The following is a 26,048-nucleotide window of genomic DNA, read 5'->3' as shown; positions in this document are numbered from 1 at the left end:
TTTCCTCGTTGCATCTTCTAGGCGCTTCCAGAATTTACTTAGTTACTACTATAAAATTATAACTACAGATGCACGTGTATAGCTTCTCATATTCGCGTGGATTTGTGAGCGACACTTCCACAATTATAATTGCATTCTTTTGGGAGCATCTCAGATAAAATATCTGCATGTGTTTGTGCGTTGCTTATCCGCTGTGCGTACGTACATATGTGTAGACATAATGATTGAATTATTGATGTGCATCAAGTCACTGCTTAGCATCGGCTTAGTGATGGGAGTATCACTTAGTATCACTAATATTCGTCACAATATATAAAAACTTGTACCATAATGACTTTTAAAAGCAGTTAGTATACGGAATTTATTTATTTTTGGCATTCCTTTTGTGCTTTTCGCATTTTTTAGGTTTCGTTAAGCTGTGCTGCCACCTTTCTACTATTAAAACGAAATTAAAATGTCATTTATTTCGAGTCGTTCAAACTAAGTTAGTGAATAGTACAATCGATAAGGCAAGCGATAAAATCGTTAATAAAAATTTGTCGGGATCGCATCGTTATAAGTTAGTGCATTCCACTACTGGTCTGTATTTTTTAAACGGTTTTATTTAGATTGACTTGACAGGCTGGTTGGTTGGCTGGCTGGCATGAATTTTGTAATTAAAATTTAAGTAACTTCCCGATAAGCTATAAGCTTGAAACTTGGAATATGGTTCAGAACCCGAAGAGAATGCAATAATAAGAACAAGTAAGGAAGGTTAAGTTCGGGTGTAACCGAACATTACATACTCAGTTGAGAGCTATGGTGACAACATAAGGGAAAATAACCATGTAGGAAAATGAACCAAGGGAAACCCTGGAATGTGTTTGTATGATATGTGTATCAAATGAAAGGCATTAAAGAGTATTTTATGAGGGAGTGGGCCATAGTTCTATAGGTGGACGCCATTTAGGGATATTGCCATAAAGGTGGATCAGGGTTGACTCTAGAATTTGCTTGTACGATATGGGTATCAAATGAAAGGTGTTAATGAGTATTTTAAAAGGGAGTAATCCTTAGTTCCATAGGTGGACGCCGTTTCGAGATATCTCCATAAAGGTGGATCAGGGGTGACCCTAGAATTTGTTTGTAAAATATCAAATTAAAGGTATTAATGAGGGTTTTAAAAGGGAGTGGTAGCAGTTGTATAGGTGGTCGCCTTTTCGAGATATCGCCATAAAGGTGGACCAGGGGTGACTTTAGAATGCGTTTGTACAATATGGGTATCAAATGAAAGGTGTTAATGAGCATTTTAAAAGGGAGTGGGCCCTAGTTCTATTGGTGGACGCCGTTTCGAAATATCGCCATAAAGGTGGACCAGGGGTGACTCTAGAATGTGTTTGTACGATATGGGTATCGAATTAAAGGTATTAATGAGGGTTTAAAAAGGGAGTGGTGGTAGTTGTATAAGTGGTCGCCTTTTCGAGGTATCGCCATAAAGGTGGACCAGGGGTGACTCTAGAATACGTTTGTACAATATGGGTATCAAACGAAAGGTGTTAATGAGTATTTTAAAAGGGAGTGGGCCTTAGTTCTATAGGTGGACGCCGTTTCGAAATATCGCCATAAAGGTGGACCAGGGGTGACTCTAGAATGTGTTTGTACGATATGGGTATCAAATTAAAGGTATTAATGAGGGTTTTAAAAGGGAGTGGTGGTAGTTGTATAGGTGGTCGCCTTTTCGAGATATCGCCATAAAGGTGGACCAGGGGTGACTCTAGACTTTGTTTGTACGATACGGGTATCAAATGAAAGGTGTTAATGAGTATTTTAAAAGGGCGTGGGGCTTATTTCTATAGGTGGACGCCTTTTCGAGATATCGCCATAAAAGTGGACCAGGGGTAACTCTAGAATATGTTTGTACGATATGGGTATCAAATGAAAGGTGTTAATGAGTATTTTAAAAGGGCGTGGGGCTTATTTCTATAGGTGGACGCCTTTTCGAGATATCGCCATAAAGGTGGACCAGGGGTGACTCTAGAATGTGTTTGTACGATATTGGTATCAAATTAAAGGTATTAATGAGAGCTTTAAGAGTGAGTGGTGGTAGTTGTATATGTGAAGGCGTTTTCCAGATATCGACCAAAATGTGGACCAGGGTGACCCAGAACATCATCTGTTGGATACCGCTAATTTATTTATATATGTAATACCTGCCAAGATTTCAAGGGTTTTTTATTTCGCCCTGCAGAACTTTTTCATTTTCTTCTACTTAATATTGTAACGAATTTGCTTGCAAATCCTCTTATTTGCAATCCTCTGCTAAGTTCGAATCACTAAACTGTTTAATAAATAACTCCAATTTGTAATAATGCAAAATAGCCTTTATTAAAGTACTTCACAATAACAAACTGTGCAACGAATAGCTTGCTCAATAACCACACTGATTGATAGCTCAAAGAAACTCTACTATTCAAAATAACACTGCTATTGCTCGCTAGATATCGTCTTAATCAAACTGCTTGACAAATCAAATCAAACTGAATTACTTCTTACTCGCTTGCCCCGCTTTTATAGTTTACGCTGCATACTTCTAAGCTCTTCGATTTCCAGAACTTACTAGTTGTTTCGGCTACAAAATCGCCAGCCACAACTACGTGCACAAATTATTGCTCTCTCTTGTGACAACTCAGATAAGATATATGCATGTGTTTGTGCATTGCCGCTCCGCTGCTCGTATACGTACATATGTGTAGACGCAATTATTTATTCGTTTATGTAGATACATAAAGATTGAATTATTGATGTGAATGTTTGTAGTTTACAGTCTCTCGCGCGCACATAGGCATATAAGTAAATGCATCTGTGTGTGACATCTCTCTGGGCTGCCTTATATATGTGTATACTTGATTTAATTATTAACGTAAATACTGCTTGGCATGGCCTTAGCATCGCCTTAGTGATGGGATAATTTAGTGATGCTAATATCCGTGACACTGCCCTCCACCTAAGTCTGATCGTCCCGATCAGACAAATCTCCCGATATAACTGCCGCTAGCATCTCCAAATGTACCACTCTTCTAACCCGTGGTTTCCCAGTGGTTTGTATGCGGTAGATAGTATCACTGATCTTCTTCACAACTTTGTACGGGCCTTCCCAACTGCACCGAAATTTAGCTGGAACACCTTTCCGCCGGTGAGGGTTGTTTAACAGTACCAAATCTCCCGCCAAGAAACTTTCCGAATTAAAGTTCTTGTCATGCCAGTGTTTCATCTTACTACTCTTTACCCTGGGCCGTTCCTTCACACTCTGTTGTTTGGTCAATGAACCACTTCGTAGAGCTTGCGCTGGACGAATTTTCTTTGCATAATCGGTATCGTTCCCACATTTTACAACAGTAGTGCGCTCCGGCTTGAAACTACCCTCGCATTCTTTCTCGGAAATTCGTTGCTTCATTTTCCTGCGTCTTTTAGGTTTTGTCAATGCCAGTGTTTCTCCCGCAGGTACTTTTGATTTTGATTTATTTGGCCCATTCGATCTATCAACCTTTACCTTTAAATTTCGTGGCCTTCGTCGAGTATTCTCCACCAGTACCCGATTACTGCTGAACCCTTTTTCCAAACTAAAGTTAAGTGGCACATCTTGGTTCTCATAACGCATCACCCTTCTCTGCATATCGATCTTGATGTCATGGTCAACCAAGAAATCCACTCCCAATATAACTTCATCCACAATCTCCGCCACAACAAATTTGTGTAGAACCATGACCTTCACATTTCACTTCTCCCTGAACTTGGTTATACTCTCCAGTGACCGTACGCAACTTTGCTCCAGGTAACGGTTTTACTCTCCTGTTGACCAAGTCAGATCGGATCAAGGAATGAGATGCGCCCGTATCTACAGTCAGTACTCGTTCTTTGCCATCCACATTCCCTCTGACAGTAAGACTGCTTGATTTTCTACCAATTTGCGACACAGATATCACAGGGCATTCAATAGCTGGATCTAGCTCTCTACCTCTTACTCGCTCGTGCTCATCTCCTCCAGCTTTGCGTTTATGGCCACCCACATTGTTGGAACTATTGGGACCGGTGCTGCAATGTCGTGCAATATGAACTGGGTTGCCGCACTTGAAACATTTAATAACTCCGGCATTTTTCTGTTGTGATCCCTTCAGTGCTTCCAAAATTGTGTCTACCCATTCTGGCCTTTCTACTTCTACACGATGAGCCTTATATGCTGGTTTACTTAATAGGGAGGCAGTTTCCTGGGTCAATGCATGTGATACCGTTTCAGCAAATGTCAGTTTTGGGTTCGCGTATGTAGCTCGCTTCGTTTCCACGTCTCGTATGCCATTTATAAAACTCTGGATTTTTACCCTCTCGGTGTATTCCACGGGTGCGTCCGCATTTGCGAGATGAGCCAACCTTTCAACATCTGAAGCAAACTCCTGCAATGTCTCATTTGCTTTTTGGTAGCGGTTTTGCAACTCAATTTGGAATATCTGTTTTCTATGCTCGCTTCCATAACGTCGTTCTACAGCAGCCATCAATGCTTCATAATTGTTCCGCTCTCCTTCGGGAATCGTCTGTAGGATTTCCGCTGCTGGCCCCTTCAATGCAACGAACAGTGCAGCAACTTTATCTTCCGCATTCCAGTTGTTCACTGCTGCGGTCTTCTCAAACTGTAGCTTGAAGACCTGGAAAGGAAGAGAACCGTCAAAAGATGGAGTTTTTACCTTCGTATTGCTCGCTGAAGCAGTCGGCCGATTAAGTTGCAATTCCTGTATACGACCTCTCAATGCATCCACCTCTGCCTCGAATTTTTCTTCAAACTGCGTTATTTTCTCGTCCATACGCGCTTCGAGTTTTGATGATATACGCGCCTCTTGCTCTTTCAGTTGTGTTTCCATCTTTGATGTAATCTGTGTCGACATTTCTGAAATACGTGTCTCATGTGTTTCCAGCTGGGATGCCATATATGTCTTCTGCTCTTCCAATTGTGATGTTATACGGGTTTTCTGCGATTCCAGTTGGGATATCATATACGTCTTCTGTTCTTCCATCTTCGATGTTATTCGTGTCTCTTGGGATTCCATCTGTGATGACATATACGTTTTCTGCTCTTCCAGTTGTGATGACATGTTGGTGGATATTTGTGATGACATTTCTGTTATACGTGCCTCTTGCGCTTCCATCTTAGATGTTACTGTCGATGTTTGAGCAGTTATTGCAGCCAATATCATATTCAAGTCTGTGCTGGTAATTTTCTGTGATTATTCGTTTTTCTCTTCAATTTTTGTTGTCTCCTCGCCATCAAGATGAAAGACATACTCTTCCACATCAATTCCTTCTAATTCCATTGCCTCTCGTAGTCGTGCCTGAAGTTCGTGTTTAATGCCAGTTGTATTCAATCCACGGTTCTCCAACTCCTTCTTCAGTTGCGGGATCTTCCATTCACTTAACTTTGCCATGTCCTTGTTGTCCTCTGGAATTTATTCAACAATCCCACTTCTGACACCAATTGTAACGAATTTGCTTGCAAATCCTCTTATTTGCAATCCTCTGCTAAGTTCGAATCACTAAACTGTTGAATAAATAACTCCAATTTGTAATAATGCAAAATAGCCTTTATTAAAGTACTTCACAATAACAAACTGTGCAACGAATAGCTTGCTTAATAACCACACTGATTAATAGCTCAATGAAACTCTACTATTCAAAATAACACTGCTATTGCTCGCTAGATATCGTCTTAATCAAACTGCTTGACAACTCAAATCAAACTGAATTACTTCTTACTCGCTTGCCCCGCTTTTATAGTTTACGCTGCATACTTCTAGGCTCTTCGATTTCCAGAACTTACTAGTTGTTTCGGCTACAAAATCGCCAGCCACAACTACGTGCACAAATTATTGCTATCTCTTGTGACAACTCAGATAAGATATATGCATGTGTTTGTGCATTGCCGCTCCGCTGCTCGTATACGTACATATGTGTAGACGCAATTGTTTATTCGTTTATGTAGATACATAAAGATTGAATTATTGATGTGAATGTTTGTAGTTTACAGTCTCTCGCGCGCACATAGGCATATAAGTAAGTAAATGCATCTGTGTGTGACATCTCTCTGGGCTGCCTTATATGTGTGTATACTTGATTTAATTATTAACGTAAATACTGCTTGGCATGGCCTTAGCATCACCTTAGTGATGGGATAATTTAGTGATGCTAATATCCGTGACAATATGGTAGGTGTCACAACCATTTTACAAAGTTTTTTCTAAAGTTATATTTCGCGTCAATAAACCAATCCAATTACCATGTTTCATCCCTTTTTTCGTATTTGGTTTAGAATTATGGCATTTTTTTCATTTTTCGTAATTTTCGATATCGAAAAAGTGGGCGTGGTCATAGTCTGATTTCGTTCATTTTTTATACCAAGATAAAGTGAGTTCAGATAAGTACGTGAACTAAGTTCAGTAAAGATATGTCGATTTTTGCTCAAGTTATCGTGTTAACGGCCATGCGGAAGGACAGACGGGCGACTGTGTATAAAAAATTGGCGTGGCTTCAACCGATTTCGCCCATTTTTACAGAAAGCAGTAAGCATCATAAAATCTATGCCCCTACCAAATTTCAAAAGGATCAGGGAATTTTTATTCGACTTATGGCATTAAAAGTATCCTAGACAAACTAAATGAAAAAGGGCGGAGCCACTCCCATTTTGAAATTGTCTTTATTTTTTGTATTTTGATGCACCATATCATTACTAGAGTTGAATGTTGACATAAGTTACTTATATACTGTAAAGATATTACATTTTTTGTTAAAATTTTACTTTAAAAAAAAAATTTTTTTAAAAGTGGGCGTGGTCCTTCTCCGATTTTGCTAATTTTTTTTAAGCGTACATATAGTAATAGGAGTAACGTTCCTGCCAAATTTCATCATGATATCTTCAACGACTGCCAAATTACAGCTTGCAAAAGTTTTAAATTACCTTCTTTTAAAAGTGGGCGGTGCCACGCCCATTGTCCAAAATTTTACTAATTTTCTATTCTTCGTCATAAGTTCAACTCACGTACCAAGTTCATCGCTTTATCTGTCTTTGGTAATGAATTATTGCACTTTTTCGGTTTTTCGTAATTTTCGATATCGAAAAAGGGGGCGTGGTTATAGTCCGATATCGTTAATTTTAAATAGCGATCTGAGACGAGTGCTCAGGAACCTACATACCAAATTTCATCAAGATACCTCAAAATTTACTCAAGTTATCGTGTTAACGGACGGACGGACATGGCTCAATCAAATTTTTTTTCGATCCTGATGATTTTGATATACGGAAATCTATCTCGATTCCTTTATACCTGTACGACCAACCGTTATCCAATCAAACTTAATATACTCTGTGAGCTCTGCTCAACTGAGTATAAAAAAACTCCGATAAGTATCGAAATATTTCAAAAAATCGTATTTGTTTCCGATTTGGTTCATATTTGGAACACATAATACATATATGAATAGAAAGCGGCCTATGAAAAAAATCGCCGCTAGGTGGCGCAAGGATCGAGATATTCAAAAATAATATTTGGAACACATAATACATACATGAATAGAAAACGACCTATGATGTCCGATTTGGCTCATATTTGGAACAATTATTACATATAGCCCGGTAGAAGTGACATCAAAATATTGTCACGGATATTAGCATCACTAAGTTATCCCATCACTAAGGCGATGCTAAGGCCACGATAAGCAGTATTTACGTCAATAATCAAATCATGTATACACATATATAAGGCAGCCGAAATAAGTCACACACAGCTGCATTTACTTATACGCCTATGTATGCGCGAGAGACTGTAAACTACAAACATTCACATCAATAATTCAATCATTATGTATCTACATAAACGAATAAATAATTGCGTCTACACATATGTACGTATACAAGCAGCGGAGCGGCAATGCACAAACGCATGCATATATCTTATCTGAGTTGTCACACGAGAGAGCAATAATTTGTGCACGTAGTTGTGGCTGGCGATTTTGTAGCCGAAACAAACTAGTAAGTTTTGAAATCGAAGAGCCAGGAAGTATGCAGCGTAAACTATAAAAGCGGGGCAGGCGAGTAAGAAGTAATTCAGTTTGAGTTGAGATATCCATCAGTTATTGAGCAATCTGGCGGCCAATAGTAGAGTTTAATTTGAGTTATCAATAAGTTTGGTTATTAAGCCAGCGAGTAGCAAAGTATAAGTGTTATTGTGAAGTACTTTAATAAAGGCCATTTTTCCATTATTCAATATTGGAGTTATTTATTCAACAGTTTAGTGATTCGAACTTAGCAGAGGATTGCGAATAAGAGGATTTGCAAGTAAATTCGTTACAATTGGTGTCAGAAGAGGAATTGTTGAATAAATTCCAGAGGACAACAAGGACATGGCAATGTTCAGTGAATTGAAGATCCAGCAACTAAAGAAGGAGTTGGAGAGCCGTGGATTGAATACAAGCGGCGTTAAACTTGAACTTCAGGCACGGCTACGAGAGGCAATGGAAGCAGAAGGAATTGATGTGGAAGAGTATGTCTTTCATCTTGATGGCGAGGAGACAACAAAAATTGAAGAGAAAAACGAAACATCGCAGACGGTTACCAGCACAGACTTGAACATGATTTTGGCTGCAATATCTGCTCAAACATCGACAGTGGCTTCTCAACTGGAATCGCAAAAGACAGATATAACATCTCAACTGGCATTTCAACTAGAAGAACAGAAAACGAATATGTCATCACAGATGGAATCCCAAGAGACACGAATAACATCGAAGATTGAAGCACAAGAAACACAAATTTCTTCACAACTTGAAGAACAGAAGACGTATATGGTATCCCAACTGGAATCGCAGGAAACCCGTATAACATCACAATTGGAAGAACAGAAGACATATTTGGCATCTCAACTGGAAGCGCAAGAGGCACGTATATCTGAAATGTCGGCACAAATTTCGGAACAGGTATCATCGCAGCTCTTTGTGAAACTGGAAGAGCAGGATGCATAAATTTTACAACACGAGGACAAAATTGATGCTGAAATAGAAGCGTTAAAAGGTCGTATGGAGCAGTTACAACTAAACCGCCCAGCTGTTTCAGCAAGCAATCCAAAGGTAAAAACACCATCATTTGACGGTTCTGTTCCTTTCCAGGTCTTCAAGCTACAGTTTGAGAAGACCGCAACAGTGAACAACTGGAATGCGGAAGATAAAGTTGCTGCACTGTTCGTGGCATTGAAGGGCCAGCAGCGGAAATCCTACAGACGATTCCGGAAGGAGAGCGGAACAATTATGAAGCATTGATGGCTGCTGTAGAACGACGTTTGGAAGCGAGCATAGAAAACAGATATTCCAAATTGAGTTGCAAAACCGCTACCAAAAAGCAAATGAGATATTGCAGGAGTTTGCTTCAGATATTGAAAGATTGGCTCATCTTGCAAATGCGGACGCACCCGTGGAATACACTGAAAGGGTAAAAATCCAGAGTTTCATAAATAGCATACGGGACGTGGAAACGAAGCGGGCTACATATGCGAATCCAAAACTAACGTTTGCTGAAACGGTATCGCATGCACTGACTCAGGAAACAGCCTCACTTTTGAGTAAGCCAGCGTACAAAGCTCATCGCGTGGAAGTGGAAAAGCCAGACTGGGTAGGCGCAATTTTGAAAGCATTGAAGGGTACGCAGCAGAAGAATAATGATGCAGTCAAATGCTTTAAGTGTGGAAAGCCAGGGCATATTGCGCGTTATTGCAACACCAACCCTAACAGTTCCAACAATGTGGGTGATCGTAAACGCAGAGCAGAAGGAGATGAGCAAATCTCCAAGACAAATCAATCGTTAAACTAAAGGGAGTCAGCAGCAAGGGGCGGCAGCTGACTCCCTCAATTGAATGCCCCATAATCTCTATCTCACAAATTGGAAGAAGGTCGAGCAATCTTACTGTCGGAGGACATGTGGATGGAAAGGAACGTTTACTGACTGTAGATACGGGTGCATCTCATTCCATCATTCGAGCGGATTTAGTCAACAAGAAGATAAGACCATTGCATGGAGCAATATTGCGTACAGCCACTGGAGAAGACACCCAGGTAATTGGAGAAGTAGAATGTGAAGTAGCAATTGGGAACGTCACGGTACTACACAATTTTATAGTGGCAGGTATTGTTGATGAAATCATAATTGGAGTGGACTTCTTAATCAACCAAGGCATCAAAATCGATATGCAAAGCAAGACGATGCGATATAAGAACATGGATGTGCCACTTAATTTCGGCTAGGAGAGAGGCTACAGTAGTAAACGAGTGCTGGTGGAAGGGAGTCAGCAAATACCGCCAAAATCAGAAGCAGTCATCTGGGCAAAGGTTGATGGAGATTGTGGGACAAACAAATTGTGGGTTGTCGAAGCAGCAAATAAATCAGCATTGAACATACTTGTAGGAAAAACCCTGGCTATGACAAAACAAGATGGACGTATTCCGGTAAGAGTACTCAATGAGTTCAAGTCACCATTCAATTTGACCAAAGGAGCTATTTTGGAAAGATGCCAAGAGGCCGAAGTAGTTATTAACTGTGAACAGCTCCAGGAACACGTTTCATCTATCTTGATCATGATCTTTCAAATGATATCACGGCATGGACGTAAGAGCTAGAGGAAGCCTATCAGAGTAAGGCAAAACAACTGCTCATAAAATACGCGAACATATTTGACCAGGATGGTTCCAAACCAGGCCGCACCAATGTTGTGAAACATCAAATTGACACTGGAGACGCGAGGCCGATACGTCAAGCTCCACGTAGTGTTCCACTGGCGAAGCGGGAAGTGGTGAGTCAAATTATACAAGAAATGAGCGACAGCGGCGTCATCGAACCATCAGCTAGTCCATGGAGCTCACCGGTAGTACTTGTAAAGAAGAAGGATGGAAAAATGAGGTTTTGCGTGGACTACCGGAAGTTAAATGACGTTACGAAAAAGGATAGCTACCCATTGCCAAGAATTGACGACACTGGACTCGCTATCTGGTACGAAATGGTTTTCCACACTGGACTTGAAAAGTGGCTATTGGCAAGTTGAGGTGAAGGAGGAAGATAAAGAGAAAACTGCCTTCAGTGTCGGTGATGGTCTTTGGCAATTTACAGTGATGCCTTTTGGACTTTGTAATGCACCAGCTACTTTTGAGAGACTCATGGACCAGGTACTGAAAGGACTACATTGGAAAACATGCTTGGTGTACCTGGACGACATCATCGTATTGGGCAAGAGTTTTGATGAACATCTTAAGAACTTGGAGTAAGTTTTCCAGAGAATATCTGGCGCTGGTCTGAAGTTAAGTCGCAAAAAGTGTACGCTGTTTAAAAAGGAAGTAAATTATTTGGGCCACAGAGTAACTACAGAAGGTGTCTGTACAGCGAATGAAAAGATAGAGGCAGTAAAGGATTGGCCAAGACCACAGAACCTACATGAATTGAGAAGTTTTCTTGGGCTGTGCACATATTACCGCCGATTTGTACCAAATTTTTCCAGCGTAGCCCATAGCCTCCATGAGCTTACAAGAAAAAACAAAGCTTTTGAATGGAAGAAGGAGCAAGAAGTGGCTTTCCGAACATTGAAGGAGCGTTTATGCACTGCCCCAATGTTAGCATATCCGATTCCAGGAGCAACATTTATTCTAGATACAGATGCGAGTGGATATGCTATAGGAGGCGTTTTATCACAACTGGTCGATGGACAGGAGAAGGTAGTTGCATATTACAGCCGTTCGATTGGAAAACCAGAGAGGAACTACTGTGTTACGCGGAGAGAGCTGTTGGCATTGGTAGAGTGCATTAAACATTTTCACAAATACCTCTACGGCCAGCGATTCCGTGTCAGGACAGATCACGCAGCGTTGAAATGGCTTCTGCAGTTCCGTAATCCGGAAGGACAATTGGCACGGTGGATCGAGCGACTACAAAGCTACGACTTTTCCATTGAGCATCGAAAAGGTAGTACCCATGGAAATGCTGATGCAATGTCGCGAAGACCATGTAGTTTGGAATGCAAGCACTGTTCAAAAGCCGAGGCTAAAGAAGACATTATAGATGTCCGGCTAATGAATATAACATGTACAGATGAATGGGACAAGGAACAGCCAAGAAAGTGCCAGCTAGAAGATGCAGATCTGTCACGTGTTATGCAAGGGCTCGAACGAAATGAAAGACCAAACAGAGAAGAGATATCAGCAGAGAGTCCCATTGCGAAGTCGTATTGGGCACAGTGGAACAGTTTAGAATTGATATCCGGTTGCCTTCATCGAGTATGGGAGAGTGAGGATGGTAAATACAAGAATAAACTGATAGTTGTTCCCAGAAAGAGGATTCCTGACGTGCTCAGCGAGCTGCATAATGGTCCAAACGGATGTCATCTTGGAATCACGAAGACGCTCGAGAAGATTAAACAGAGATTCTATTGGGTTGGTTGCCGTCAGTCGGTCACTGAGTGGATTGCGAACTGCGAGGTTTGCAGCAGAGCGAAAGGGCCCAGAACACGAAGTCATGGCCAGATGAAGCAATATAACTCAGGTGCGCCATTTGAAAGGATCGCCATGGATGTCGCAGGTCCATTTCCTACTAGCAACCGCGGAAACAAATACGTACTGGTGGTTATGGATTATTTCAGTAAACGGCCAGAGGTATACCCAATCCCAAACCAAGAAGCAGAAACAGTAGCAGAAGTGGTTAAAAACGAATGGGTTGCAAGGTATGGTGTACCAATGGAGTTACATTCTGACCAAGGCAAGAATTTCGAATCAGCTGTGTTCCAGGAAATGTGTAAGTCATTGGGCATTCGAAAAACACGGACAACTGCATTGCATCCTCAATCCGATGGTATGGTAGAACGATTCAATAGAACATTGGAGGAGCACTTAAGGAAAGTAGTAGACAAGTACCATAAAGAATGGGATACCCGCATACCATTATTCTTGATGGCTTACCGATCAGCAGTGCATGAGACAACGGACCAAACTCCTGCAAAAGTAATTTTTGGCAATGACCTTAGACTGCCAGCTGATTTGAAGTTTGGGATAGATGCCAATGCGGAGAGAAATGCCAGGAAATCCACTAGTGATTTTGAAGAAGAGCTAAGAGAAATACATGATCTGATAAGGCAACGAACAAAGATTATGAGTGACAAGATGAAAGCCAGATATGATAAAGCAATTAATTCAGAAGGTTTTCAGGAAGGAGATTTGGTGCTGTTATACAACCCACAACGTAAAAAAGTTTTGTCCCCGAAATTGCAGTGTAATTTGGAAGGCCCATACAAATTTGTAAAACGGATCACCGATGTAGTGTACCGCATACAAACCATCGATAAACCACGAACCAAAATGAAAGTGGTCCATTTGGAAAGGCTGGCAACGTTTAGATCGAGAGATTTGTCTGACCGGGACGATCAGACTTAGGTGGAGGGCAGTGTCACGGATATTAGCATCGCTAAGTTATCCCATCACTAAGGCGATGCTAAGGCCACGATAAGCAGTATTTACGTCTTTAATCAAATCATGTATAAACATATATAAGGCAGCCGAAATAAGTCACACACAGATGCATTTACTTATACGCCTATGAATGCGCGAGAGACTGTAAACTACAAACATTCACATCAATAATTCAATCATTATGTGTCTACATAAACGAATAAATAATTGCGTCTACACATATGTACGTATACGAGCAGCGGAGCGGCAATGCACAAACACATGCATATATCTTATCTGAGTTGTCACAAGAGAGAGCAATAATTTGTGCACGTAGTTGTGGCTGGCGATTTTGTAGCCGAAACAAACTAGTAAGTTCTGGAAATCGAAGAGCCTAGAAGTATGCAGCGTAAACTATAAAAGCGGGGCAGGCGAGTAAGAAGTAATTCAGTTTGAGTTGAGCTATCCATCAGTTATTGATTAAGCACGCGATCTGGCGGCCAATAGTAGAGCTTAATTTGAGTTATCAATCAGTTTGGTTATTAAGCCAGCGAGTAGCAAAGTATAAGTGTTATTGTGAAGTACTTTAATAAAGGCCATTTTTCCATTATTCAATATTGGAGTTATTTATTCAACAGTTTAGTGATTCGAACTTAGCAGAGGATTGCAAATAAGAGGATTTGCAAGTAACAATAATACTAAAAGCTAGAAAATAAATAGGTAGGTCCTAGGTACTAGTCATCACACTCCTCATCAACCTAGGACGTTAATCAGACAATTAAATAAAAGCGTGGTTCGCGTCAAATTTGTATTGATAGTCATATATAAGACCGACTGAACCTTAATTAGGTATTGCTACGCCTCACATTTTTAGAAATTTCACGCGCTCAACGCTTTTATTTAATCGTCTGATTAACGTCCTAGGTTGATGAGGAGTGTGATGACTAGTACCTAGGACCTACCTAATTATTTTCTAGGTTTCAGTATTATTATTACTTCATGTAAGTATTGTTTTCAATAAAACCGTTTAACTAAAAATTTTTTTTATTATTTTATTTATTATAATATTGTGACGATGCAGTTTAGCAGTTTCGATACGTTACTATGCCCCTAGTAATAAATGCTTGACAACAGCAACAAGAAGGCAAGCAAAAGAAATGGAAGACAGTCACACACACATGCACACAGCCCGTAAAGAGCCCATATACCTCAGACATATACACACTAGGGTGGCCCTTATTTTCCAAAGTGTTCCGATTCTCGATCTCACCCCCTAGAAATATGCGAATAGCCTAAAAACTAGAATATACAAAGTTTTAGGTCAATCGAAAAAGGGTTAGAGTTGGCGCAAAGAGTTTAAAATCCTGAAAATGACGAATTTTTACAATTTCTTAAATTTGGTCAACCCTACTTCATTTGTTATGGGCGAAGCGTAATTTACCGTACTATTGGTAAGTTCTAGAGATATTTCACTTTCAAATAAATCTCAAACAACAAAAACTGGCCAAATAATAATAAAGTTATAAAATAAATTATGCCTTAAACACGGTGTCATTACTTTTAAAATGTGTATATAATGAGTATATGTAAATGAGTTTGTTAAAATTTTTTTTATTATAAACTTTTTTGAAAATACATTTTTAAAACAATTTTTGTTGTTATATCGGCCTACTGATTTTAATTTCGCGGGTTCGAATCGAGCTCAAGGCCTAACAATAATTTTTTATCATTATTATTGTTATGATAAATTTTTTCTTAATTGAAAAAATTTTTAAATTAGAATAGAAGAAAGAAAAAATTTAGACAACTGCCAAAGCTCGTTGTATAGATCCATTTCGGGAACTGCTAAATTCCTTCATCGGCAACGTTTAGGCGCCGCTGCTATAACCATTCAGCCACCACAGCGGTTTTTTGTTTGTCTTCATTAATCCTACTTCTATTCTGGTTCGTGCCAATTGATATTCACAACACTGCGACATCTGTTGCAGAATGGCTGTGAAAATTGGACTTGTTTGTTGGCAATGCTGCCATAGTGTCATATTTTATTGACACTTTTTTCCCCGTGCTCTGGGATGTATTAACAATTTTTGTTGTTATATCGGCCTACTGATTTTAAGATCGCGGGTTCGAATCGAGCTCAAGGCCTAACAATAATTTTTTATCATTATTATTGTTATGATAAATTTTTTCTTAATTGAAAAAATTTTTAAATTAGAATAGAAGAAAGAAAAAAGTTAGACAACTGCCAAAGCTCGTTGTATAGATCCATTTCGGGAACTGCTAAATTCCTTCATCGGCATCGTTTAGGCGCCGCTGCTATAACCATTCAGCCATCACAGCGGTTTTTTGTTTGTCTTCATTAATCCTACTTCTATTCTGGTTCGTGCCAATTGATATTCACAACACTGCGACATCTGTTGCAGAATGGCTGTGAAAATTGGACTTGTTTGTTGGCAATGCTGCCATAGTGTCATATTTTATTGACACTTTTTTCCCCGTGCTCTGGGATGTATTAACAATTTTTGTTGTTATATCGGCCTACTGATTTTAAGATCGCGGGTTCGAATCGAGCTCAAGGCCTAACAATAATTTTTTATCATTATTATTAGCCGTGTTTTTTAACACGCGTATATCCGTTTACGCTTAAACTTTATATTGACTGCTAGTCGACAAACTATAAATACACCTCTGAAATTGCTGCGCATAAATTTTGTCCTACTAAATTTAAATACGCATTATACTCAGATGTAACTGAAATATGTGTCTTTGTTTCACCCTCTACACTAATTCTATGTATTCTATGTGTGTCCCCAATTCATCGCAACTGATTCAGCTATATGTTATACCCTATGGCCATCAGAGCGTTGCGTCTCCGCTTTTCGGTACACCCTGTTGCTGTAGCTAGTTGTTTAACCACAGCCGCTAGATGGGTCTCCTAAGCATTATCTAAGCGAAGATAGGCGTTTTTTAACACGCGCAAACGAAACGTATACGCGCGTGTTAAAAAACACGGCTATTGTTATGATAAATTTTTTCTTAATTGAAAAAATTTTTAAATTAGAATAGAAGAAAGAAAAAATTTAGACAACTGCCAAAGCTCGTTGTATAGATCCATTTCGGGAACTGCTAAATTCCTTCATCGGCAACGTTTAGGCGCCGCTGCTATAACCATTCAGCCATCACAGCGGTTTTTTGTTTGTCTTCATTAAGCCTACTTCTATTCTGGTTCGTGCCAATTGATATTCACAACACTGCGACATCTGTTGCAGAATGGCTGTGAAAATTGGACTTGTTTGTTGGCAATGCTGCCATAGTGTCATATTTTATTGACACTTTTTTCCCCGTGCTCTGGGATGTATTAACAATTTTTGTTGTTATATCGGCCTACTGATTTTAAGATCGCGGGTTCGAATCGAGCTCAAGGCCTAACAATAATTTTTTATCATTATTATTATGATAAATTTTTTCTTAATTGAAAAAATTTTTAAATTAGAATAGAAGAAAGAAAAAATTTAGACAACTGCCAAAGCTCGTTGTATAGATCCATTTCGGGAACTGCTAAATTCCTTCATCGGCAACGTTTAGGCGCCGCTGCTATAACCATTCAGCCATCACAGCGGTTTTTTGTTTGTCTTCATTAATCCTACTTCTATTCTGGTTCGTGCCAATTGATATTCACAACACTGCGACATCTGTTGCAGAATGGCTGTGAAAATTGGACTTGTTTGTTGGCAATGCTGCCATAGTGTCATATTTTATTGACACTTTTTTCCCCGTGCTCTGGGATGTATTAACAATTTTTGTTGTTATATCGGCCTACTGATTTTAAGATCGCGGGTTCGAATCGAGCTCAAGGCCTAACAATAATTTTTTATCATTATTATTGTTATGATAAATTTTTTCTTAATTGAAAAAATTTTTAAATTAGAATAGAAGAAAGAAAAAATTTAGACAACTGCCAAAGCTCGTTGTATAGATCCATTTCGGGAACTGCTAAATTCCTTCATCGGCAACGTTTAGGCGCCGCTGCTATAACCATTCAGCCATCACAGCGGTTTTTTGTTTGTCTTCATTAATCCTACTTCTATTCTGGTTCGTGCCAATTGATATTCACAACACTGCGACAGCTGTTGCAGAATGGCTGTGAAAATTGGACTTTCTTTTCCCAGAGCACGGGGAAAAAAGTGTCAATAAAAATATGACACTATGGCAGCATTGCCAACAAACAAGTCCAATTTTCACAGCTATTCTCCAACAGATATCGCAGTGTTGTGAATATCAATTGGCACGAACCGGAATAGAAGTAGGATTAATGAAGACAAACAAAAAACCGCTGTGGTGGCTGAATGGTTATAGCAGCGGCGCCTAAACGTTGCCGATGAAGGAATTTAGCAGTTCCCGAAATGGATCTATACAACGAGCTTTGGCAGTTGTCTAAATTTTTTCTTTCTTCTATTCTAATTTAAAAATTTTTTCAATTAAGAAAAAATTTATCATAACAATAATAATGATAATAAATTATTGTTAGGCCTTGAGCTCGATTCGAACCCGCGATTTTTAAAACATATACATATATCTTGTGAAACTTTAGCTGACACGTCCATATATAATATGATATTGTCACGGATATTAACATCACTAAGTTATACCATCACTAAGGCGATGCCAAGGCCACGATAAGCAGTATTTACATCAATAATCAAATCATGTATACACATATATAAGGCAGCCGAAAGATGTCACACACAGATGCATTTACTTATACGCCTATGTATGCGCGAGAGACTGTAAACTACAAACATTCACATCAATAATTCAATCATTATGTATCTACATAAACGAATAAATAATGCGTCTACACATATGTACGTATACGAGCAGCGGAGCGGCAATGCACAAACACATGCATATATCTTATCTGAGTTGTCACAAGAGAGAGCAATAATTTGTGCACGTAGTTGTGGCTGGCGATTTTGTAGCCGAAACTAACTAGTAACTTCTGGAAATCGAAGAGCCTAGAAGTATGCAGCGTAAACTATAAAAGCGGGGCAGGCGAGTAAGAAGTAATTCAGTTTGATTTGAGTTGTCAAGCAGTTTGATTAAGACGATATCTAGCGAGCAATAGCAGTGTTATTTTGAATAGTAGAGTTTCATTGAGCTATCAATCAGTGTGGTTATTAAGCAAGCTATTCGTTGCACAGTTTGTTATTGTGAAGTACTTTAATAAAGGCCATTTTGCATTATTACAAATTGGAGTTATTTATTCAACAGTTTAGTGATTCGATCTTAGCAGAGGATTGCAAATAAGAGGAATTGCAGCAAATTCGTTACAATATTATTTCCTAGGATCTAATTAATGACAATTCAAATTGTTTTTTGTAATCAGTTACAACTTGTAATAAATATTGTTTTTCTTATTCGTCATTCGTAAGTATTCTATTATATTCCTCCATAAGTTTTACTCCCCGTTTTTCTGTGTCGTTAACTACTTTTATATTTATAACAGTATCGCGCAGTATAGTGGATCTACCTCCAGAGATTGAGATGATATCCCAAACCGACCAAAAAAAATCAATTGTATTTCCTGTTACAAAATCGTTTAGTTATTTTTCTATAAATTTATTGATTACACTGGGCCTTAAGTGTACCCTATTTAAATTTTCTGTTTCTTTGTCGCAGTTGTCTATTCTTTTGAGTTTTTCCACAATCTTTTTCTTGATGGTACAAGAGACGTCATCATCGAACAACGCCAATGCAATACATTCTTCAGACAGGTACCAAAGGTGGTTACAAAACTCTTTTATTGCAACGTCAGATATTTTTGTTATTAACATTTCTGTATTTATAAATTTCTTTAATATAAGATAAGTCTTTAAGGGGTGCTCTATGAGGATTGGTACAGTTAAATCAAAGCTTAACATAGAATTGTATAATAATTCTCCTCATACTTCGTTAGTTTAAACTATTCACGAAATAATACAATATAAATACAATGCCTTAAACATCCACCGAGCATGATGAGTGGACCCTGGTACATGAAACTTTATGCCATCACTTGCTCCTAGAAATATAGACGTTAATTCCAATAATTCACTGTTGTTATATCTTACTATTTTCTTTTTTAACTCTTCCTGATGGAAATTTAGAATAGTATCTTTGCTATCGCTTAAAAGTAATTTCAATTCGTTATTTTGTAGCAAATCTTTAAAACTGTTTTTGTCGATGTTTCTCCATTTTTCTTGAAATCGCCGAAATAACTTGACGTCCTTACTAGTATTTACTGGAAAATAAAATTCGAAAACCCTCTCAGCAAAACTTCATAAATATGATGATGATAAGGTAGATATGTACAATAGTTTTCGCTCAAGTTTTTTTCTAATAATGTTGCAGCACCTTTTATAACGCCTGTGTTAGCCGATGTCATATCTAAACAACAGGCCACAATATCATCCTTCAGATTCCATTCAAATAACAGTTCATACAACGTATCAGCTATTTCCGAGCCTGTTGCAGCATATACTTTTGGAGCTCCTATTAACTGTTCGCCATTCCTGTAAGTAACAACAACTGGAAGTCGTTCCACCTTTTCACGACCTATTATTTCTGGAAGTAGGTTTTCATCCCAATGCAAAGTGCCGCAATGTATCTATTTATAAAAACCTACTATCCAAAATTTGTTCAATCAAGATCAGTATAGTTTTAATAAGAAGTTTTTTGTAGTACACATTTTATAACGGTAACGGTTATAACGGTATATCACAAGCATGTGACGCTTCAGCATGCATGTGTTGCAACATTTGCACAGACTTAATTTACTTTTCATATTTGTTTGTCGAAAGCAATATATATTTTGCCGTGTAACTCTGTTATTAATTGACCGATTTTGAAGATTATGGTCATTTTAGAAAAGCAAGAAAATAAGATCTTATTACGGTATGGAAAAGCAGTAAATTTTCATAGAGCTTAGAAATATGGAAGTCTGAAATACGAAATTGTAAAAATTCGTAATTTTTCATGATTTCAAGCCATTTGCGCCTCCTCTAAATCTTTTTTGATTGGCCTAAAACTTTGTACATATTCGTGTTTGAGCTATTCGTATATTTTTAAAGGGTGTGATTAAGAATCCAAACACTTTATTTCCCCTCCATACAACGAAGGGCCACCCTAATACATACATATGCATAGAAGGTAACAGGGAATATGAGATGCAGAGTTATGAGAAAAGTAAAACAAAACGGTAATCGAGAAGGCTGCTAGCGAAATGTCTATACCCTGGAAGAAATAGGCAAACAAGCCAACTGAGAGTATAAGAGCAGCGCAATTCAAGCGATGCCCAATCAATTTGATTTAAAAACGTGGTAAGTAAAGTACACGAATAAATTCAATTGTGAAGTTGGACTCCATATGTGTTGTAAATTTTTTTATTTTTTATTTATTTATTTATTTGAAACTTATTTGTACAAGTAAGTCTTTAGGTAGTACATCAATCACATCAAAAAATTGAAGTTACATATAAATAAACTTAATAAAGAATGAGTACAAATTTTGATTAAAAATAATGAAAAGCTTATACGTATTTAATTAATAATAGTGTGATAGAAACAATTCCAGACCAATATTTGAAGAATGAAGGTTTCGGATATGTAAATTAGGGTAAGTTAAGAGTTTAGGAAATATAATACTGCTTGTTTGAAACATCCTGCTTTACAAAATAAAGAACAATTCGCAATACTGAAGATTTGAGTTAATTTATTCGACAGTTCAGTTATTCGAACGATAAACGAAGGTCCAGAATTGAGAGTTTCCTAAAATTCGCTGCAAGAACAACGGTGACCGCCGTGGTAATGTGGTAGCATGCTGTGCCTGCAACACCGAAAGTCCTGGGTTGAAGTTTCGGACAAAGCATTATCAAAAATTTTGAAAAACAATTTTTTGGTTTTTTTTTTTCTATTGGAAAAAAAGGGTTTTTCATATAGGTATCGCCCTTGGCAGTTGTTTGGCAAATACTGCGAGTGTATTTCTGTCATAAAGGGATTCTCGGTGAAGATTAATCTGCCTTGCAGCTGCCGTTCGGAGTCGGTATAAATGCAGGTCCCATTCCGAAAATTTGTAGGAAAAATTAAACAGGAGCACGACGCCAATTGGAAGAAAGTCTCGGCCTTAACCTCCTCGAAGGTATTGATCTACTTGTATTTGTTTGTTTTTAGGTTTGTTATCGGTTTTGATAAAAAGCTTTATCTGCTTTTTATTGAAAACAACAGGTACAGATGTGTCGGCCTGCTATCGACTTGTTGTCGAAATGTTATCGGTTTATTATCTAAGTGTTTTCCGTTTGTTTTCGGCGGGCTGTAAATTTTTTATCGAGAAGTAGCCGCATTTTCATCGACATAATAACAAATGAATAACACTTCGCAAACAAATCAAAGGCTCTTTGTCCCCACAGCCATAAAGTTAAATGTTCTGGATGTAACATATCGCAATGGGTGATGAATTTCGCCTTAGCTCGAAGATTCCGAAATCTTATGAACCAGGCTCCAGCAAATAAATTTTTCACCAGAATATTAGGCCATTTTTGCTCAAAATTTAATCTATTAACTCATATTAGGTAGCAGGCGACTTGGAAAATAAGGAGAAGGGAAAAAAATGCTGCCCAAATTATGATGATGATAAATGAAATATCCGAGCTTATTAGAAAATTCGTTTAAGTGGGAGAAACCAGAATTTTGCGAACCACCGTTTCAAGCAAAAACAGTCTACAAATTCAATGGAGAACCACTCTCTGCAGCAAATTCTATTTGGCATTGTTCTGAGGGGGATACAAAATTAAGCTAAAACAAGTAAGGAAGGCTATGTTCGGGTGTAACCGAATATTACATTCTCAGCTGAGAGCTTTGGAGACAAAATAAGGGAAAATTATTTAAAACGTAGTGGGCCGTAGTTCTAGAGGTGGACGCCTTTTTGAGACATCCCCATAAGGGTGGACCAGGGTTGACTCTAGAATGTATTTGTACGATATGGGTATCAAATTAAAGGTATTAATGAGGGTTTTAAAAGGGAGTGGCCCTTAGTTGTATATGTGAAAGCGTTTTCGAGATATCGACCAAATGTGGACCAGGGTGACCCAGAACGTCATCTGTCGGGTACCGCTAATTTATTTATATATGTAATACCAGGAACAGTATTCCTGCCAAGATTCAAAGGGTGTTTGATTTCGCCCTACAGAACTTTTGTCATTTTCTTCTACTTAATATGGTAGGTGTCACACTCATTTTACAAAGTTTTTTCTAAAGTTATATTTTGCGTCAATAAACCAATCCAATTACCATGTTTCATCTCTTTTTTCATATTTGGTATAGAATTATGGCATTTTTTTCATTTTTCGTAATTTTCGATATCGAAAAAGTGTGCGTGGTCATAGTCGGATTTCGGCCATTTTTTATACCAAGACAAAGTGTGTTCAGATAATTACGTGAACTAAGTTTAGTAGTGGCGGCCACCGGGGTGTGATGGTAGCGTGCTCCGCCTACCACACCGGATGCCCTGGGTTCAAACCCCGGGCAAAGAAACATCAAAAATTTTAGAAATACGGTTTTTCAATTAGAAGAAAATTTTTCTAAGCGGGGTCGCCCCTCGGCAGTGCTTGGCAAGCGCTCCGGGAGTATTTCTGCCATGAAAAGCTCTCAGTGAAAACTCATCTGCCTTGCAGATGCCGTTCGGAGTCGGCATAAAATCATGTAGGTCCCGTCCGGCCAATTTGTAGGGAAAATTAAGAGGAGCACGACGAAAATTGGAAGAGAAGCTCGGCCTTAGATCTCTTCGGAGGTTATCGCGCCTTAAATTTTTTTTTTTTTTTAAGTTTAGTAAAGATATGTCGATTTTTGCTCAAGTTATCGTGTTAACGGCCGAGCGGAAGAACAGGCGGACGACTGTGTATAAAAACTGGGCGTGGCTTCAACCGATTTCGCCCATTTTCACAGAAAACAGTTAGCGTCATAAAAGCTATGCCACTACCAAATTTCAAAAGGATTGGTAAATTTTTGTTCGATTTATGGCATTAAAAGTATTCTAAACGAATTGAATGAAAAAGGGCGGAGCCATGCCCATTTTGAAATTTTCTTTTAGTTTTGTATTTTATTGCACCATATCATTACTGGAGTTGAATGTTGACATAATTACCTTATATACTGTAAAGATATTCAATTTTTGTTAGAAATTGACTTTAAAAAATTTTTTTTTTAAGTGGGCGTGTTCGTAATCCGATTTTACTAATTTTTCCTTAACACACATATAGTAACAGGAGTAACGTTCTTGCCAAATTTCATCATGATACCTTCAACGACTGCCAAATTACAGCTTGCAAAACTTTGAAATTACGTTCTTTTAAAAGTGGGCGGTGCCACGCCTGCTGTCCAAAATTTTACTAATTTTCTATTCTGTGTCATAAGGTCAACCCACCTACCAAGTTTCATCGCTTTAGCCGTCTTTGGTAATGAATTATCGCACTTTTTCGGTTTTTCGAAACTTTCGATATCGAAAAAGTGGGCGTGGTTATAGTCCGATTTCGCCCATTTTAAATGAGATCGGTTTCCAGGAACCTACATACAAAATTTTATCAAGATACCTCAAAATTTACTTAAGTTATCGTGTTTACGGACGGACGGACGGACATGGCTAAATGAATTTCTTTTTTCGCCCAGATTATTTTGATATATAGAAGTCTATATCTATCTCGATTAGTTTATGCCGTTACGGATTACCGTTATGCGAACAAAGTTAATATTCTCTGTGAGCGTAAAAGCGTAAAAGTACTGGCATAGCTGATGACTTGATATCATCAGCCTGAACACCCGCGCCGTAAGTTCTGCTCGCTCCAAATTAGAAAAAGAAGCGGAAAAGATCGAGGAGAAAGCGAAGTACTTGCTGTCATCGAGCAAAGAGTTAGAGCGTTTGCGCCTGGCAACCACGCTACTGTTGGCAGCCATAATTTCGATAAAGTAATATACTTCGTTTATTTGGGAACCAGTATTAAGACTAACTACAACATCAGTTCAGAAATCCAGCGAAGAATAACTCTTGCCTATAAATGCTACTTTGGACTAGGTAGGCAATTGAAAAGTAAATTCCTCTCTCGGCAAACGAAAATCATACTCTACAAGTCACTTATCATACCCGTCCTGCTATATGGTGCCAAAGCATGAACCATGACAACATCAGATGAAACGGCTCTAGGAGTGTTCGAGAGAAAAATTCTTCGAAAGATTTAAGGACCTCTACGCGTTGGCGATGACGAGTACCAAAGAAGATTTACTGTACGAGCTCTACGCAGACATCAACATAGTCCAGCGAATTAAAACGCAGCAGCTGCGCTAGCTAGGCCATGTTATACGAATGAAATATGATGCTCCGGCTAAAAAAGTATTTTTATCGGCACCCGCCTATGGAAGCAAAGAAAGAAGGCAGCCCCCACTTCACTGAAAGGACCAATTAACCCAAAAAAAGAAGCGGCGGCCATAACCTTTGAAACGATTAAGCGCCAATTAGGTAGGTAAGTAAGTAAGTAGTGATATTTGAAAAAATATAAAAGGAAAAGTAGAAAAATGTTACTCTAGAACTATTGGGGAGGTGCTTGAAATCAGTAAAATTTATCACTTCACTTTTCTGTAGTAAATATTTTACACAACATCAAAAGAAATAATGCACTTACATTTTACATCATTGCGCAAATACTTAAATCTTAAGACGAGTGCAAGATAATGCAACACTTTTTAGTCGAGATATCTACAAGTATTTACACTTTGTGAAATTAGCACAGCCATTTCGAATTTTAATTAAATTAAACCCGCAACAACTCAATGACCTTGAAAAAGCTTCTTCAATATAATACGCCTGTAAATAAACAAATTATTTTTATTTTTTCAAATTTTCACTTTCTCATCACTTTTTGTTTTCATAAAATAAATTTTTTTTTTTCGAAAATATCCTTTTTTCTGCCGCAGATCTCCAAAACTTTTTCGCTACCAAAATAAATTTATTCACGCTTTAACGACGCGCATCTGCTTTTGAAGCAAGACGAGATCACTTCCATTCATCGAACTGGACAAGTGTAAACTGGGGGACAAACTGATGCAGACTGAAACAAATGAGTGGCTGAATGACTGCTTAGGCTGTAATATTTGATGTACTTGAATGTGGGGCTGAATGTATGATTCTATGCCTTGTTGAGAATATCATCAACAAATAACAAAAACAACAACAATATACAAATATTATATTATATGGAAACAAAAGTGACAAACACTTGACAGACGCGAAATTACAAACTTTCATATAAACCTACATACATATGTATTAACATATATGATGTGTGTGTATGTGTGTAAATGTTTAAGCTTATGAATATTTGTATGCATAGAGGGAAAATATAGAAGCACACAAGTAAACTTGAATAGTTAGAAAGATAGTTGAACATGTAAGAAATTTTCACAAATTGCGAGGGTGTAAATGATCTTTCATGTAATCAGAGTATGCAAACAAACAAAACCTTCAAACAATTTGCGTTG

The 26,048-nt window shown here is 38.3% G+C and overlaps 1 protein-coding gene across 3 annotated transcripts in view; it reads right to left on the bottom strand.

Moving 5' to 3' along the window:
* The window catches only part of Irk2 (Inwardly rectifying potassium channel 2), a 101,491-nt gene extending 75,864 nt beyond the window's left edge, over window positions 1-25,627 (bottom strand). Inside the window, exon 1 of one of the 3 annotated variants that reach the window (XM_067758742.1) lies at window positions 25,193-25,627. The gene's annotated coding sequence lies outside the window, so the exon portion shown is untranslated. The remainder of the gene's footprint in view (window positions 1-25,192) is intronic. The other 2 variants (XM_067758720.1, XM_067758722.1) reach the window with 2 other exon arrangements.
* Between the last annotated feature and the right edge of the window lie 421 nt (window positions 25,628-26,048).

The sequence above is a fragment of the Eurosta solidaginis genome, chromosome 1 (assembly GCF_040869045.1).
Source record: "Eurosta solidaginis isolate ZX-2024a chromosome 1, ASM4086904v1, whole genome shotgun sequence".
Classification (NCBI taxonomy): domain Eukaryota; kingdom Metazoa; phylum Arthropoda; class Insecta; order Diptera; family Tephritidae; genus Eurosta; species Eurosta solidaginis.
The sequence above is the reverse complement of the archived record's forward strand: the minus strand, read 5'-3'. Positions and strand labels throughout refer to the sequence as shown.